This window comes from Mytilus edulis, chromosome 12 (assembly GCF_963676685.1).
Source record: "Mytilus edulis chromosome 12, xbMytEdul2.2, whole genome shotgun sequence".
NCBI classification, from domain to species: domain Eukaryota; kingdom Metazoa; phylum Mollusca; class Bivalvia; order Mytilida; family Mytilidae; genus Mytilus; species Mytilus edulis.
The window spans coordinates 78,359,993-78,366,308 of record NC_092355.1 but is presented as its reverse complement, the minus strand read 5'-3'; positions in this window follow the sequence as shown (position 1 = coordinate 78,366,308).

Genomic DNA, 6,316 nt, shown 5'->3' with positions numbered 1-6,316 from the left:
AAGCATAGCCCAACTTTAAATTAAAACCTATGGTGTCACAGAGCTTTACATAATCTTGTAACATTTTGACTGGACAAAATTTAGAATGAGTTTTTTAAACGACAACAACTCTTGGATCATGAATGTCAACAGTTTGCAATAGCATGCATCATTCTATATAATAGTGTTCTTATCCCGGGAATAAAAACAATGCCGTATTTGGCAAAACCTTTTCAACTTTTGATCTTCAGTGCTGTACAACTTTGTACTTTTTTCACTTTCGATCTTGTATATCTGGGCGTTATGTATTCGGGTTTATTTTTCCGTAATTAGTTAATACTTCAGTTTCATTATGTATATCTCTTTCACATTCATTTGATAAAATTTACTGTTTGCAATAGCATGAATTGTTCTATATAATAAGAATGTTCTTATCCCGGGCATACAAACAATGCCGTATTTGGCAAAACCTTTTCAACTTTTGATCTTCAGTGCTGTACAACTTTGTACTTTTTTCACTTTCGATCTTTTATATCTGGGCGTCACTGGTGAGTCCTGTGTGGACAAGACGCGTTATTGGCGTATTGGATTTTAAACCTGATGCTTTTTGTTATCTATTAATCATGCTTTTTATTTTGTCTAATATGTTCTCCTTTTTATTTGTATTGTAGTCCTGTAATATTATGTTGTCATTTCAATGTTATATTTAACTTTGCCATTAAAGTGCGAGGTTTGGCATGCCATAAAACCAGGTTCAACCCACCACTTTTATTCCCCTTTAAAAGTGTCCTGTACCAAGTCAGGAAGATGGCCATTGTTAAAATATTGTTCGTTTCTGTGTGTGTTGCTTTTTAACGTTGAGTCGTTTGTGTTTTCTCTTATTTTTGAGATATTGAGATAAGACCTGGCACGGTACTTGTCTATCCCAAATTTATGTTTTTGGTTTTGATTTTATATTTGTTATTCTCGTGGTGTTTTGTCTGTTGCTTTGTCCGTTTCGGTGTTGTGTCGTTGTTCTCCTCTTATATTTAATGTGTTTCCCTCGGTTTTAGTTTGTTACCCCTATTTTGTTTTTTGTCCATGGATTTATGAGTTTTGAACAGCGGTATACTACTGTTGCCTTTATTTACCTTTGGTAAGTTAAATTACAATACCATAATTCACCGGGAGTACACAAATCTGATTTGTTAATAACAAACCAAGATATATCCCCGGTGCTAGCAAACAATTCAAAAACGTCAGATCTCTTTGGTAAATATATTTTTGTGCGTTCGAAAGTTCTGGGTTACAGAGTTTGTATAAATATGTCTGGAAATTTTGAAAAGTTTGTTTTTAAATAAAGGCGGTGCATGCTTCGGAAGTACTGGATGATTGTTCTAGTCTTATTGCTGATAAAGGTTTTTTTTTATAACAGAAGCTTATGCATGGTTTTCAAAGCCTGTGCTATTATTCCAGTCAGTACCTCTGCCATAATCCCGAAAAATTGCCCTTAGTAGACCAATAAGACTATCTGCTTACCCTGTAGATCTTCTGAAAGGACATTCACATGACTTGTCACATTTTCAGTATATCCCATCGGAGAACACCCTGATTTATGCACTTGTGTTTTTTTTATTTTCCATCTTTAAAAATCAAAAACCATTCTTATATCTAATGGCAGCGCGGACGATAAATCTTTTTTTGATTATTCAAATTGTTTAGGAAAGTGATCAGTTCTAATTTTAAAACCTTTTTTCTGTTGGGAGTATTTTTTACTTTGTAAGAGTGCATTCATTTTATGTAACCTTTGGTTAATACTGTCGTGATCAATGTGTATTCCAGTGGATAAAGGCGTGTCACTCTATAAAAGGATAAAGGAAAAACCTTAACGAACAAGGGAAATCTAACCATGCTAAATGCAAAAATAGTTATTATTTTCTGTTTTTTTTAATTTGTTTAATTATTGTCATACTTATTATAAATCTAATATTATAATCTTAACTCTAAGGTTCACCCCAAACCATACATGTATCAACCAAGATCGATATCCAATACATCAAATACAAAGGTTCGACTCGTAAACTTTCGTAGTCTGATCCGGCTCTCCCCGAATCGTATCCTTAATTAATGACACTCTAAACAATTCCAAGGTTTGTTCCGAACGAAGACCGAACACAGTCTATTAGCACATATTTTTTTCATTCGCCCTGTACCACTTCTATCAAATTTAATGAACTTAGGATTTAAGGTTTGACGCAAACCAAACGCATGCAGCCTAAAATGCAAATATCAAAATTAGTTTTCACTCTCCCTTATATCTCTCTCTCCCCTATCCGAATCATATCCTTAATACCACTCTGAACAAATTCCAAATTTTGCCCTGAAGCAACCTAGCATAGTCTATAATCGCATGGTTTTTCTTTCGTCCCGGCTATAACACTTGTATCAAATTTTAATAATTTTAAGCTTCGCCCCGAACCAACGGATGCAGTCTAATATATAAATAATACTAAAACTGAATATATGTCACTCTCCTATAGCTCTCTCCCTATCCACAGGTATCAAATTAAAAATAAATCAAAGGTTCGGCCCGAACCAACGCATGCAGCCTAAAATACCATGGCTCCCGTTCACAGCATGCCCGCCATGGACTTTTTATTCCTTAACTGCATTACAATTATTACTTTTTGAACGATGCATTGCATTTTAGATGTCACAGATCCACCTGACGTCCGAAACTAAAAATCAGTCTGACAATATTAATTACATTATATATGTATAATGACAACTGCTGCTTTGTAATGCTATTGATACATATACCATGTGGATTTTACTAAGATACTAGACATTCTTATCTTCATATAACCCCCTTCTTCATCAAACTAAATGTTAATACCGTCTGCGTACCAGATAAATATCAAAGTAATCCTCGTCTAACCTTCTCCACCTAATTCTATGTCTACTCTAACCTATCCTCAGATAACCTCATACTTCATCAAACTACAGGTTAATACCCTCTGCGTACCAGAAAAATATCAATGTTATTCTCGTCTAACCTTCTCCACCTAATTCTATGTCTACTCTAACCTATCCTCAGATAACCTCATACTTCGTCACTCATTGTCATTACCTCTATGTACCAGATAGAATAACCCAGCTGTAGTATACACATTATTCTATGTCTTATCTAACAAAATATGATTTAACGACCGACACAAATAAATAAAATTAAATAGCTTACCGATTGTTCATTTGTCTTGCATGTCATGCCATGACCCGCCTGATTATCTCCTTCGCACTTTCGCTTTTTATTTGAATCAGCTCTATTAACTTGTTCGTTCGCTAGTTCTATAGCACACTGAGGTAACTTCATGTAACTCTTCCACATGTGTAGAATTTTGAAACTTTATGATAAGTTCCATTAACATATCCGAATTAAACTCAATGTCACGAATGAGTTTCATCTTGGTAACAGAATGAGATCATTAAACATTAGCACACTGATAACACGGCACAGCCTCTGAGTCAAACTGATGTCCAGCTAAAATAATCTTATCATTATATATGCCTATGGTCAACCAATGAGCGTAGCTGTTATTCGTGTGTTTCTTTGTCAATTGTGTTTTCCTATTCATGTGTATTGTAGTCCTGTAATGCTGTGTTGTCATTTTAATGTTATATTTCACATAGCCATACAATAGGGAGGTTTGGCATGCCACAAAACCATGTTCAACCCAACATTTTTTTCTTTAAAAAAATGTCCTGTACCAAGTCAGGAATATGGTCTTGTTATATTATAGTTCGTTTCTGTGTGTGTGTTACATTTTAACGTTGTGTTTCTTTTGTGTCGTAAGTTTCATCTTATATTTGAGTGTGAATTCACATTAGTATAAGACGTGTCACGATACTATTCTATTCCGAGTTCATGTATTTAGATTTGATCTTATACTAGTACTTTATATTCGCATCGGATTTGTTTGATGCTTAGTTTGTTTCTGTGTGTGTTACAATTTATTGTTGTGTCGTCATTTTCTTGTATTTAATGCGTTTCCCTCGGTTTTGGTTTATGACCCAGATTTGTTTTTTTGTCCATCGATTTATGAGTTTTGAACATCAGTAAACTACTGTTGCCTATATTTATCTGTATATGAAGGACGAAATATTAAACATGACACCAGGTAATCTGTGTTCTAAGACTGGTTAAATAAAAATGGCATCAGGTAATCTGTCTATAAAGACTGGTTTAATAAAGGTGACCTCAAGTAGTTTGTCGATAAAGATCGAATGAATGAAGGTGAATTCAGATAACCTGTCTACAAAGACTGGATTTATAAAGGTGACCTCAGGTAGACTGTCTACACAGACTGTATTGATAAAGGTGACCTCAGGTAATCTGTATACAAATACTGGATTTATAAAGGTGACCTCAGGTAATCTGTCTATAAAAGCCCAAGTAATAAAGGTGACCTCAGGTGATATGTCTATAAAGACCGGATTAATAAAGGTGACTTCAGGTAATATGTGTAGGAAGACTGGTTTAATTAAGGTCAAATCAGGAAATCTGTTGTATTTATATACTGGTTTAGAAAGTTACCTCAGGTAATCTGTCTATTGTAATCTGTCTTTTCAGACCTGTCTATTTAGAGCTGACATCAGGTAATCTGTATTGTATAGAAAAAATTTTAGCCAGTCTGCATGCACACATTATGTGAGGTTACCTTAATTTCAGAAGTTTGAATATTAAACAGATTACCTGAGGTGACCTGTATTAATCCAATCTGTATAGACAGATTACCTGAACTCATCCCTCCTTAACAAATCTCGTTTATTAAACGAGTGTCCATGCACAACAGACTACCTGACGTCAACAACATCAAACAAATCTCAAAACGCTTCAGATTTCCTTAGGCCACCTTCATACACAACTTATTACCTATGTTCACATTTATTTTACCAATCTGTATACACAGATTACCTTACCTAACCTAAACGCTCCATATTTACTGAGGCCACCTTTATTGAACCAGTCTGCATACACGACAGACTACCTTAGGTCACCCTTATTAACAAATCTCAAAATGCTCCATATTTACTGAGACCACCTTTATTGAACCAGTCTTCATACACGACAGATTACCTGGGGTCACCATTATTAAATAAATCTCAAAACGCTCCATATTTACTGAGGCCACCTTTATTGAACCAGTCTTCATACACGACAGATTACCTGAGGTCACTCTTACTAAACAAATCTCAAAACGCTCCATATTTACTGAGGCCACCTTTATTGAACCAGTCTTCATTCACGACAGATTACCTGAGGTCACCCTTATTAAACAAATCTCAAAACGCTCCATATTTACTGAGGCCACCTTTATTGAACAAGTCTTCATGCACGACAGACTACCTGAGATCACCCTTATTAAACAAATCTCAAAACGCTCCATATTTACTGAAGCCACCTTTATTGAACCAGTCTTCATACACGACTGATTACCTGAGGTCACTCTTATTAAACAAATCTCAAAACGCTCCATATTTACTGAGGCCACCTTCTTTGAACCAGTCTTCATTCACGAAAGATTACCTGAGGTCACCCTTATTAAACGAATCTCAAAACGCTCCATATTTACTGAGGCTACCTTTAATGAACCAGTCATCATACACGACAGATAACCTGAGGTCACCCTTATTAAACGAATCTCAAAACGCTCCATATTAAATGAGGCCACCTTAATTGAACCAGTCTTCATACACGACAGATTACTTTAGTAGGTTCATATGGGTCGTCTAGGTTTTCATGATGTTTTATCGTATTAGCTCCTTAATTGAGCAACTACTTATGTTGGTGTGCTAGGCTTCCATGTTGGTTTATCGTGTTCTATGCTTAATTGAGCAACTACTTATGCTGGTTTGCCAGGCTTCCATGTTGGTTTATCGTGTTCTATGCTTAATTGAGCAACTACTTATGCTGGTTTGCTAGGCTTCCATGTTGGTTTATCGTGTTCTATGCTTAATTGAGCAACTACTTATGCTGGTTTGCTAGGCTTCCATGTTGGTTTATCGTGTTCTATGCTTAATTGAGCAACTACTTATGCTGGTTTGCTAGGCTTCCATGTTGGTTTATCGTGTTCTATGCTTAATTGAGCAACTACTTATGCTGGTTTGCTAGGCTTCCATGTTGGTTTATCGTGTTCTATGCTTAATTGAGCAACTACTTATGTTGGTTTGCTAGGCTTCCATGTTGGTTTATCGTGTTCTATGCTTGAGGGCATACGATACAGTTTTGATCCTGTATTTACAAGTTCATGAAAATTTGCATATAGGCTATTTTATACCTGATTAAATCAAATATATA